This window comes from Artibeus jamaicensis, unplaced genomic scaffold (assembly GCF_021234435.1).
Source record: "Artibeus jamaicensis isolate MK-2021 breed Jamaican fruit bat unplaced genomic scaffold, CSHL_Jam_final contig_1582, whole genome shotgun sequence".
NCBI lineage: Eukaryota > Metazoa > Chordata > Mammalia > Chiroptera > Phyllostomidae > Artibeus > Artibeus jamaicensis.
The window spans coordinates 264983-278242 of record NW_026521309.1 but is presented as its reverse complement, the minus strand read 5'-3'; the positions used below and the strand labels follow the sequence as shown (position 1 = coordinate 278242).

Below are 13260 nucleotides of genomic sequence, written 5' to 3'. Positions count from 1 at the left end.
TCCTAAAATTGGTTCTTTGACTATGTAACCTTGCAAAAGAAACTTTAATCCCAAAAAAACACCATCTACAAAAAACCTGTATTGAGTATCATATGTAACATGAAACATGGAAAATACACTCTCTAAAATTAGGAAAAACAAGACCAGGATGTTTGCTATCACTTCTGTTCAACATTATGCTGGAGGTCTTGTAGCAGGAGACCTGCTTAGACAAGCCCAGACAAGTTGGAAGGACATGGTCCATTTGCTAAGCCACTAAGATAAGGAGGAGTGAGCAACTAAGTAACTAAGAACAAAAGAACATTGTATGACCCTATCAGCAGCCCTACTTTCTTGCTTCTGTAAACCTGCTTCTGCAAACCTGCTTCTGCCACGTACGCTTAGTAAAATCGCTTCCACCTGCCATACTATAAAAACAAGCCCTTGCCTGAGCTCAGGTCCCAGAATTTGGAGACTGCCTCCTCTGGGTCCGCATGTGTAAATAAGGTTTCACTCTGTACACCCGAAAGCAGCTGAGTTGTTTTCTGGAACATTTGGTTCCCTGACCAGGAACCACTCTTGTGAGCAGGCCTTTTTTTGCCTCCGGTGAAGGCAGCGGGGGAGTGACCAAGAGGGAGCCCAGAGGCCGAAGGGAAGCACACACCCTGGTGATTTTGGGTCCCAGACATCCCAGGCTCAGTGGAAGTCATCCTCTGGACTGCTCTTCCACCCGGCCAGGTGGGGTGTGGACTGGAACTATTCGGACCTGGAAAGGCGCCAATCGGTAAGTGCCCCGGGGACCAGAGCCTGAGACCAGGCCCACACCTTGTGGTGGAAGGAGAGACTGATCACCTCTCAGGCAGGCAATTAGACATAAGTCCTCTGGATGCCAACTGGCCATCTGGAAGGGGAAATGTATCCCCACCTGGGCAGTTCTACTCGGGTGGGACTGTATAAACTCTTGGATGTTTGTGTGTTTATGTGTGAGTGACTGTATAAAGGATGTGACAGTTTTAAACCTGGAGTAAAGAAAACCTCAACTACTTGTTTTCTGGTTTTGTGGGAAAAGAGCAAATTTCTCACATGTGGTTCTGTTTCTGATCATAAACCTGTATTGTAAGACGTAGGAAAGGTCACCTGTAGCCAGTTGGGGAGAATGCCTTTGCCACCCAGTACCCAGGAAGGGTCAACTGGGGCTGATGAGTGCTTCAGCCTGAGGCAAAGCAGCATGTCTCTGCCATGAGACCGAGCCTGAAGGAGCATGTCTCTGCGAGGCACCAGTGGACACATTGGTGCAAGAGAATGCCTCTACCTGTGTATTGTTTCAGAACTCTGTGTTTCGAATTTTGCTCTGTATCTGCTCTGAAAAGGAAAAAGGAAAAGCCCACTGGGGATGACAAAGATCAGGGTTACAGGCACCTACAGTCCTCAGCCTAGCTAGCTTAGACCCAGACCAGACTGCCACAGGGCTTCAGAAACTCTCCTACTCCCCTCGGAGAGGCCCTGGCCAGAGATCTAAAATCATTCACTGAGAAAGAGACTGACCCAGTAATACAGTGGTGTATGGATGACCTCTTTTCAGCTGCACCAACCTGAGACGGGTGTTAGGAGGGCCCCTGCCAGCTGTTCGAACTGCTAACTAAGACTTCTTGGCTTCTCGGCTTTAATAACACCGGTACCGGGTGTTATTAAAGAAGGGGCACAAATCAAAACAGAATGGGCACAGCAAGCTGGAGGACAGGAAACTGCTGAGGAGAATTGGAAGTTGCCAGACGGGAAAATATATGTCCCCTAGGGGCAAGCCAGCAATCTAGTAAGGCAGTGCCAAAGCCTCACTCATATGGGCAAGACATCCCTAGAAAACCTGTTAAAAGGGTACCTTTGCTTCCCTAACCTGGCTGCGCTCTGCACCTCTCTGCGGTGATGCAGTGTGTTACGTGTGCTGGAACAATTCAGCAGGGCACCCAGGGATAAAGCCAGGAATATAGCACTCAGAGAGGCAGCCGTTTGAGGACTTGCAACTGGACTTTACTGAAGTCAGACCCAGACGGGGGTATAAGTACCTCTTAGTCTTTGTTGCACCTTTTCTGGGTGGGTAAAAGCCTTCCCCACCAGGACTGAGAAAAGCTGAGAAGTCACCTGGGCCCTGATGAGGGAAATCATCCCAGGACACGGATTGCCCCTGACTATTGGGAGTGACAATGGTCCAGCTTTCATCTCAAACATAATACAGGAGGTAACAAGCAATTTCCTCCATATCACATGGAAATTGCACACTGCATACTGACTCCAGAGCTCAGGAAAAGTAGAGTGCATGAACTGGACTCTCAAGGCAACTCTAGCTAAGTTCCACCAGGAGACTGGACTACCTTGGACTGACTTGCTGCCACTGGCACTACTTAGGATTAGGAATGGCCCTAACCCTTCAGGCTATACCCTGTATGAGTTTAGTCTTTGGGAAACCTCCTCGCATCCTCAGAATAGATAAAGGGGGACCCCAGACCTCCGTGGTGACGTTGCCTTCTGGGGAGGTGAGGCCCACTTTGGCTTCTCCTGCCCTGCAAGTGGGAGAAGTCTCCACCACGGATTCTCAGCCTCTGCGAGTGGGCTCTGCTCACCTGCTACACCAGGGGCCTTGGGGGCCTCTGGGGCCTCCTTAGCTCTGGAGACTGGAGCCAGAGCCTTGGGGCTGACAACGCAGGTGTGAGGAAGCAGAGTTGGGGTGCTGCCATTTTGGGTAAAATGGATGAGCCACATGAGTGCTCCACCAAGGAGGACAGAGCATTCATGGGTGTCGCCATCTTGGACAACCCCTTGTGCATTGGTGCCACCATCTTGGAACTGGCTAAAGCTTCTTTTCAGATTATGAGCTGTATGCTGCTGCTGTGTGGACACTGCAGCAGTCAGGTTCTCTGTGTAACTGCTTCTGATAGGAATGGCTCTAGTTTTGAAGGTCATGAATGTAAGTCCAAGGCTGACCATCTGATTTATAGAGTGTTTGCAAGGTCTAAGTTTCAGAAAGGTGCAAAACGTCCCTGCGAATCTAGAGACTTTTAGTAGAAAATGCCTGTAGTGCTAGGAACTGTTAGCTGCCAGATACTGAGTTCAAGTGCAGTCCTTCCCAGTGTGGAAAAGGAACAGGGATTAAAAGTGAATTATGGATAAATCTGGACAGGTGAAAAGGCTACAGAAGGTTGTGAATATTGCAGAAAGTCTGTGGGAAGCTATAAAAATAAATGGAAATGTGAAAGTTTTGGAAAGAAATTATGTGGTGTTAGTGATAGAAGCTGTAAGGCATGGAGATGCATCTTGATGGGTATTAGAAGGAGAAAGATTTTCCTTCAAGCTTTGTGTTTTTCTCCCTACCCAATCCCCCCAGAATTTGGCATTCTGAAGGAATGAATGATGACGTAAGGTTTCTTTGCATAAAACCAGTAAGACCAGTCATTAATAGTGGTTTTGTTAACCAGGACTTTACTGGAATGAGCCTGAAGGAGGCATGTATAGGTTCTAGTCATTACCAGAAAGCTGAGAGGAACTGGTATTGACCTGTGAAGCTAGTGAGAGCCCACGAGAAAAGCCTGGTACTTTGGTTGGTTGTGCAGTTCGAGCCAGTCTTTCCATGGAAGGAATGAAGGTTGCTTTCCTGAAAGACGGCTAAGAAGGAACCTGTAGGCACAATGGAGGCTCAAGGATTTGAGTGAAATGACTGGTACAGGTGAAGCCAGATGGCAGATGTGTGGCTCTGCTTCTGTGCCTCAAGGGGCAGACTAAGAAGTCAATCTAAGGGTTCCCTGTGTGAGTTCCAGCGAAGCAGACTTAAGGATCATAAGTGATCCAGGCTGCTCTTGGTGTGTTTATGCAAATGAACAGTCAAAATCAAAAGTGGGACCCAAAGTAGTCCCTGTAATAATAGTAAGGATGATAGTAAGGAGAAAAACTGTGGTTCAAGGAAAATCACTATGCTCAGTATTGGACATCAGAATGGCACAGCTGTCTTGAAAGTTTACTTTCATTCAAGAGTTGAAACCAGGTTTGTGATGTCACCGAAGATGTACAATGTACAGGTGCAAAGGACCTGTCAAATTGCCACTGTTAAATGTCATTGCAGGAAGGACCTTGCAATGGAATGTCTTCCCAAAAGACAGTCTCATAGGCGTAGAGACTGGTTTGGGGATTATTGTGTAAATTAACCTGTGTGTTCTTCTGATTTCATAGGGTGTATACCTATGACCTGCCTATGCCTATGGATGATTAGTTACAATATAGGCCTCATTTAAGGAGCCCATCTTCATCATCATCCCTCCCCACCCCCGAGACTCAACGGTTTGACTGAACTAAGTAGTTAGGTTGATAAAGGGTTGGGGCGGTCTGTGGGTTTCACTTTAGAACTGATTTTCCCTTTTCTGTCTTGATAGTTTGGACAGAAAGGGCTCAGAAATCTGAAAGGAGGGAAATCCTAATGTATTCCCCTCAGCCCAAGTGAAGTATAGTAGGCCACAAGAGTCTTGGATAGGTGTAGCATGCCTTGTACACCTTCCTCCAGATAAGCCATTCTTTACTGAAGTCCCTTGCCTTTGTCATTTAGTAGTTATGATTTAATTGTGCTTCCAATTTCTTGCCTAATCTGTCACCTCCAGAATATGACCTGACCAGAAGGCCAACGGTCCAATAATGCCAACCTTTGGACACCAAGCCTGCGACTTCCTAGTGACAGCCAACTGACCAGGACCCTATAAGGTCCTTCCCCTTGCAGGAAGGACTCCCTCTGTGCTGCACACCCCCTTCTTTCAGGGTACCCCTGACCCCAAGGGTAGGTAGGACGGCATCCATGTCCAGGTGGAAGTAGTTACAAGAAGATGAGACCTTCGTCCATTGTCCTTTATATGATTCCAGAAGGAGAAAGGAATCTCAGAACCCCTCCCTAATAGTAAATCACAGGAGGGGGAAAATGAGGAGGAAAGAGACCTGAATCCAGGGAAAGGGGGGACCTGTACATTCCTAAAAGAGAAATGTTGCTACTATGTAAACCAGTCAGAGATCATAGCAAAGAAAGTTAAAGAAATCAGAGAGAATATAAACCGCCACACCAAAGAAACAGAAAGTTAGAATTAGAGAAATTAGGGACTAAATCCCCAGGCCTGGCTCCAGTAGATGCTACCCTTCCTTGGGCCGCTAATCATACTTTTCTTAGGTTTAAGCTTCGGCCCCTGTATACTACGGACTATAGTCCAGAATCTAGAAGCTACAGTAACTTGCAGAACAACTGCCAAGATCCTGTCCCTCCAGCGGCATCACTATCAGGAAGATACCCCAAGATATATAGGCCAGCCTTGTAGAGATGCTAGACCAGTTAACGGTACACTCAAGCATCAAAAGAGGGGGAATGTAGCAGGAGACCTGCTTAGACAAGCCCAGACAAGTTGGAAGGACACGGTCCACTTGCTCAGCCACTAAGATAAGGAGGAGTGAGCAACTAAGTAACTAAGAAGTAAGAACAAAAGAACATTGTATGACCCTATCAGCAGCCCTGCTTTCTTGCTTCTGTAAACCTGCTTCTGCCACGTAGGCTTAGTAAAATCGCTTCCACCTGCCACACTATAAAAACAAGCCCCTGCCTGAGCTCAGGACCCAGAATTTGGAGACTTGCCTCCTCTGGGTCCACATGTGTAAATAAAGTTTCACTCTGTACACCCGAAAGCAGCTGAGTTGTTTTCTGTAACAGTCTCACCCAGATGCAGTAAGGCATAAACAAACAATGTAATAAGGCCTTGGGGAAAAACTGGGATGGGGACTGCTGTTATTGTAGACAACATGATGTACATACAAAAATCCTGAAGACTATATGGATGAATATTCAGAATTAAGCAAGTTTTATGAATTAAAAAACCAGCTATATTTCTATACATTGGCAACAATTAAATTTTTAATAACCTTTTTACAACATCATCAAAAACATATACCAGGAATAAATTTAAAAAGAATATGTAAAACCACTACACAGAGAAGTTAGGGGTGAAGTAAATAAATGAAGGATATACCAAGTTCATGGATTAAAAGATGCAATATTGTAAAAATGTCAATTCTCTCCAAAATAATTGGTAGATTAAAGACAATTCCAGCCAAAAAATAACAAGGTATTTTTTAATGGAAATTGACAAGTTGATTCTAAAATTATATAGAAATGCAAAGGGGTCCTGGCTGGTGTGGCTCAGTGGATTGAGTGCTGGCCTGCCAACAAAGGGGTCGCCAGTTCGATTCTCAGTCAGGGCACATGCCTGGGTTATGGGCCAGGTCCCCAGTCAGAGGCATGAGAGAGGCAACCACACACTTTCCTTCTCTTTCCCATCTCTCTAAAAATGAGTAAACAAAATCTTTTAAAAATGCAAAGGGCCAAGATCCAAGATAGTTCTGAAGAGGAATGAGAGAAATGGCAAAGTTGAATGACTTATTCTAGTAGGTATCAAAACTTAGAGACTGTGTAGAACTAGGTGGAAACAAAACAAAACAAAACAAAACAAAACATGCAGAGCTGAAAAACAGACCAATTAAACATAACAATCTAGAAAAGAATCCACATATCCATAGACACTTAAATTATGACAAAGGTGGTGGTGTTGCAGAGCAACAATGAAAGGACAATCCTTTCAATAAATGTTGCCAAGTCAAATGGATATGCATGAAAAAACAGTAACTTTGATGCCTAGTTCACAATGGACACAAAAATCAATTTCAAGTGGATTACAGATATAAATGTGAAAGGAAAAATAATAAAGCTTCTAGAAGGCAGCATAAAAGAATATCATGATGACCTCAGGTAGGCAAAAATTTCCTAAACAATACATAAAATTTACTAACCATAACTGATAAAAGACCATAAGAAAAGTGAATGAGTCAGAAAAGGACATTTACTTGTTGCAACACATAATTTAGAGAGCTTTTATCTAGAAAATATAAAGAACTTATTATATAAATAAGAAAAAACTAACGGTAAAGAGACAAGAAACTTGAACAAGGCACTTTGTAACAAAGGGTGTACAAATTGCCAAGGCACAGTTCATACCTCTATCTCATTAGTAACTAAAGAAACAAAATTAAAACCATAATGAAAAACAACTTCACACGCACCAGAAGGAGTAACTAAAAAGCAACACTAAGTGCTGGTGAGGATGTATAACTACAGAAACAAAGTCCTACCCTGCACTGGTAAAAATACCAACTGAAACATCACTTTAAGAAACTGTTCAACAACATGTACTACAACTGGACATACATATACTTCACATATGTGCACCGAAGGACACAATAATATCCATAGCAGCAGCATTAGAGCTCCACAGTGTAAACCCAAATGTCCAATGGCAAAATGAATAAATTGTGGTATATACTTATAATGGAACAGCATATAGCAATGAAAACAAAACATTTCCTGCTACATGTAACATGAATGAATCCCACAAGTGAAATTTGAAGGACAAAAGCAGAAGAAGCATATTCTATACTTCCTTTATGTGAAGTTCAAACACAGGAAAAAATATAAATTGTATTAATATTAAGGACGAAAGGAGGGAAGGAGTAATGTAATGACTGGGAGTAGGTATGTGAGCAGCTTCTGGGTATAGAAAATCATTTATTGTTTGACGAAGTTGGTGGCTGCACAGAGCTGTACACGTATTTATTTTTCTGCACATTATACTATAATAAAAAAGCCATTAAGAAAGTGAAATAGATTATACAACGTGGCATTTACATAATAAATAATTATTTTAAAAGATGCAAAAAAGCACATATGCTATGATCCCATTTATGTTAAACAGTCCCAAAATTCTATGTATTATGTGTTTGCACACAGAGAATGTTGGTACTAGGAGTGGGAATGGGATTAAAACTGGAATAGCCAGGACAGGGGAACTGTACTTTTTACTTAAAACTTACCTATACCTAAAACATTTTTTGAAACTGGGGAAGGTAATATTTGTATAACATGTTACAAATTCCAACAAATAGAGTATACAGCAAAAAGTAATTTTCCTTCTATCTAAGTAAGTATTACCAGCTTCTAACACAAGGGGTGACTCCCCCCAAAATGGAATTATCTTCTGGAGGGTGGGCCCCTTGTAGTACAGGCCTCCCCCTCTAGGTTAGTATTCTAGGAGCCCATCTTCATCAGTGTACCAGCTAGCATTGTTGTGAGAGGCTGCATTTGGTTTCAGTGAATTTTTTTTAAAAACTCTATCAAGGTCTTTGCCCATTTCATGATGGGTGATTTACAAGTGCACCTGCCCCCCCAGCACTGAGTGCACAACAATTTTTGGCAAAAAGGCCATGACTCCTCATGCCCCTTCGTATTCACCCAACCTCACCCCCAGAGCAACTTTTGTTTCCCCAGATGAAAAAAAGTCCTCAAAGGAAATCAACATTTTGCCAGTGTAGGAGAGGTGGAAAAAAAAATGGCAATAGCACTAAAAGGCGTCAAAATAAGTGAGTTCAAAAACTATTCTGAGCAGTGGAAAAAAACATTTCAATAGGTGTACTGTATCAAATGCAGATTACTATGAAGGTGACTGAAGTTAGATGAGTAAGAATAAATATACAGTTATTTAAAATATTTTTTAAAATATTATTTATTTATTTATCTTTAGAGGGGAAGGGAAGGAGAGGGGGAGAGAAATATCAATGTACGGTTGTTTCTCCTGCGACCCCTGCTGGAACTGGCCCCTGCTGGGAACTGGCCTGCAACCCAGGCGTGTGCCCTGACTGGGAATCAAACTGCGATCCTTTGGTTTGCAGGCCTGTGCTCAATCCACTGAGCTACACCAGCCAGGGCAATATACAGTTTTTTATAAATAAATTCTGGTTTTGGGGGGTCCCCTATGTATATCTTGTCAGAATTATTCTATGCATGTTAAAAGACTAAAGAAACAGCAGCACAGATGACAGAGGACACTATTACAGAGGTATGCACCTTGCTTTAAAATATATATATGTATATATACATATATATATATATTTGAGATCATTCACATCAGCGCCTATTAATCTGCCTTACTCTTTTTAATAGTTACATAGTATTTAAACTTGTAGAAATACTGTAAAATTTTTCAACCAGTGCCCTGAAAAGGTACATATACACTGTTTTCAAGCTTCTGGCATTAAAATAACGCTGAAATCAACATCCTTATATATGAGTAAGATTACTTCCTAAAAGTAAACTTGCTGGATCAAAGGGCATGAGCATCTCTAATGCTGATAATTACTGCTACACTGGCCTCTAGAGAACTGTACCAACTGACACTCCCACCAGCAATGTGTGAGAAGCATGTTTTTGCAAATACTTTCACCATTTCTATTTACATTTAAATCTTTAGGTCGTTCAGAATGTTTCTCTAAAAAGCTGCTCCAACTTACTCACCAGAGACACAAATTAAATACTATTCCTCACCTGTCAAAAAGAAAAACACAGAAATCCCTAAAAGACTAAAACACATCAAACAAACTTATTACAGTAGACCTTTGAACAGCCTTACTATAGTTTAAACTGTGCAGATCCATTTAAAAATAAATAAATAAATGTAGGTACAGCCAGCATCTGAGGGTTTATTACCTGCAGATTCAACCAACCACGGATCAAAGACAGTATTATTTTCTGCAGATGTGGAGGGCTAAGGTTAATACGTGGATAAGACTGTGTGGGGGTCAAGTGCGGGTGTACACACACACATCAAGCTGGTAGTGTAACTGAGAACAATTACAGTATCTCATATTTCTTCAAAACACATTATTTTAACTATGTGTTGTCAGTTTCCTTTGAGTGGTATATACTAATAACAAAATGAACCACAAATAATTCTTAAGATGATTACACAAGTCTTACTGTTAATGTTATTGGCCCTAATGATTCAGGCTGGGTGTTGTCCCACAAAATGAGAGTCTCTGGTTTAATTCCCAGTCAGGGCATTTCCTGGGTTGTAGGTTTGGTCCTCAGCTGAGAGGCAACTGATCAGTGTTTCTCACATTAATGTTTCTTTCCCTCTCCTTCTCCCTCTGTTCCCCTCTCTCTAAATCAATAAAATCTAAAAAAAAAAAAGGAGACTTCTGCCAAGATGGCGGCATAGGTGGAGACGCCGTGCTTCCTCACACAACCAAGTTTAGAGACAACTAAATAATAACAACAGAAAACACACAGAAAATTGAACTTTTCGGAAGTCTGATAACGAATTCTTCAGCCTGACCACATCATAATCCAGCGACCTAAGTGGCCCTGCCCCGGTGAACAACCTAAGGCTCTGCTCGTCACCCAGCTGCATGAAACAGTAGAGGGGGCCGCCATTTCCCCGCTCTGACTCCTCCTCCACATACAGAGTCACAACCCAGCGACCTGGGAGTCTAAGGCTCTGCTCCTCAGACTTAATGGAAGCAAACAGACCAAAAATGGCGCAAGAAGATCTCAAAGCCCCAGAGCCTATAAATCTAAGTGATGAAGAAATAGCAAAACTCTCAGATGCACAGTTTAAAACACTGGTGATCAGGATCCTCACAGAACTGGTTGATTATAGCCACAAATTAGACAAATATATGAAGGCGAAACTAATGGAAATGAATGGAATTGCACAGGAAAGCAATAGCAAGGAAAAGGAAACTGGGACTCAAATCAATGGAGTGGACCAGAAGAAAGCAAATAATGGCCAAACAGAAAAGAGTCAAGAAGCAAGAATTCAAAAAAATGAGAGTCTTAGGAACCTTCAGGACATCTTTAAACGCTCCAACATCCGAATTATAGGGGTACCAGAAGGGGGAAAGGCACAGCCACCAGTGGAAAACTTATTTGAACAAATAATAAAGGAGAATTTCCCCAATCTGGCAAAGGAAATAGACTTCCAGGAAATCCAGGAAGCTCAGAGAGTCCCAAAGAAGTTGGACCCAAGAAGAAATACACCAAGGCACATCATAATTACATTAGCCAAAATTAAAATGAAGGAGAGAATCCTAGAAGCAACAAGTGCTAAGGGGACAGTCACCTACAAAGGAGTCCCCATCAGACTGTCAGCAGATTTCTCAAAAGAGACCTTACAGGCAAGAAGGGGCTGGAAAGAGGTATTCCAAGTCATGAAATCCAAAGACCTACAACCAAGATTGCTCTATCCAGCCAAACTTTCATTTAGAATGGAAGGACAGATAAAGTGCTTAAATTCAAGGAGCTCATCATCACCAAGCCCTTATTATATGAAATGTTAAAGGGACTTATCTAAGAAAAAGAAGTTAAAAAAACATGAACAGTGAAAGGACGACAAACTCACAGTTATTAACAACCACACTTAAAAGCAAACTAAAAGGACAGCTAGATCAGGAGTGGAAACAGAAATGAAGATCTCAAGGAGGATTAGCAACAGGGGAGTGGGAGGAGAAGGGGGGAGAAGGTACAGAAAATAAGTAGCATAGACAGTAGATAGAAAATAGATGGGGGGGCAAGAATAGTATGGGAAATATAGAATCTAAAGAACTTGAGACACATGGTCATAAACTAAAGGGGGGTAATGGTGGGGACGGGGGGTAGGGTGGAGGGGAATGAAGGGGGGAATAGAACAACTGTAACAGCATAATCAATAAAAAAATAAATTAAAAAAAATGACACTGATAGTCATTTTGAAATTGTGAGTACCAGGGTCAAACAAGTAATCAATCAAATAATACACTGACTTTTTTGTGTTTAAAAATACAAACCCCCCAAAATTATGTAATCCTGAATCTGAATTTGAAATATTAAAACCAGGAGTACTTGAAGAATAGTCAAGATATGTTGGAAATCTACTAAGTGGATTTGTTTTTGGTCAAAAACAATGCAGCTACATATCAAAGACTACTGGGGTCAGAATGAAAGGGTACAAGATTCAATTAGAAAGGGCTCCCACTGGTCAAAGATGGAAAATTTTGTGTACCAGAAGGAACAACTACAATGTGCTGAGGATCATAAAATCCTTATAAAAATTCAGAAGTTCATAAAGATCATCAACAACAGCAAAAACATCACTGGTCACCACTGGGGTTAACTATAGCATCAATGTCTTATTCTCCTGTCATTCGTATAGTTAGGACGTGTTCTTCTTCATAGAATTTCAGTTAATAAATGTAGAGGGAAAGATAGAATTAGAGTATCACCATTTTGCAGCCTAATAAAACAATAGGCAAGATGATGAATGGCTGTTAAAATTTTCAAATGAAAAGCTAATACAAAAATTAAAACCGACGTGTCAGACTAACAACATTTGAACCCAGTGATCCATATTAGCGAAAATTGATCACGATATCTAGGCAACCAGACACCACGTGCTCCTGATGTGATGCAACAGGCAATCACAGCATCACCTATGCAATATTCTGCCTAAACAACTGAACTTGAATACAACCAAGGCTCAGGACCCAACTACTCATTTACAAGGAAAATGGGACAGAGCACATGTTAAAGCAAAATGACATACTGATAATGCAAACTAATTCCAGAATGTGGGAAATTCTACATAACAAAATAATGTTTTTTTCAAAAGCATGAAAATAAAAGCAGCATCATATGTCCCTAAGTATGAGACGCACAAACCAAATGTAATGAATTGATTTTTGGTCCCTGATACAAAGTAATAAAGATAGTTTGGGCAATAAGGGCAATTTGAACATGAAATGATAGTGACTAATTACTAAATACTGTTGTTTAAGAGGAATAATGGCATTGTGGTTATCAATGCTAAAACTGTTTAAACACACACTGAGGTACTTTGGGTGAAATAACAGTTTACAATTTACTTTAAAACACAAGAGCAAAATGATGTTAACTATTGAAACTACATGGAGATTCATCATATTTTCTTTCCCTGTGTATACATTTAAAATTTAACATAAAAAGATTTTTAAAAATAGGGATAATGGCTATGTACTTAATAGGCCCATTTTGATGACTGAGGAAATGTATGTAAAGCACTTAGGAGAGGGCCTGGCCTAGAATCAATAATCAAGGTAAAGGTTATTACAATTACCCTCTTCCTCACATTCCTACAGCTGCTCTGGCTTAGGACTTCATCTCGCATTCACGTCACTGTAAGAGCCTTTTTGGTTAACTCATCTCAAAAAAATTTTTTTCCCTTCCAAAACCTTCCTCCACACATGCTTTACTACTTTTTTTTCTAGTAGTATGGCACTAGGTGCCCACTTACTGACAGGCACTGCAATGTGTCTTTTCAATCACTACCCTCAATCTTTACAGCCATCCTTCTGAGATGAGAAAAAGAATTT

At 41.4% G+C, this 13260-nt stretch overlaps 1 protein-coding gene across 1 annotated transcript in view; it reads right to left on the bottom strand.

Moving 5' to 3' along the window:
- LOC119056344 (nuclear envelope pore membrane protein POM 121C-like) overlaps positions 1-13260 on the bottom strand; it is a 37843-nt gene that overhangs the window by 17012 nt on the left and 7571 nt on the right. The window lies entirely within an intron of this gene.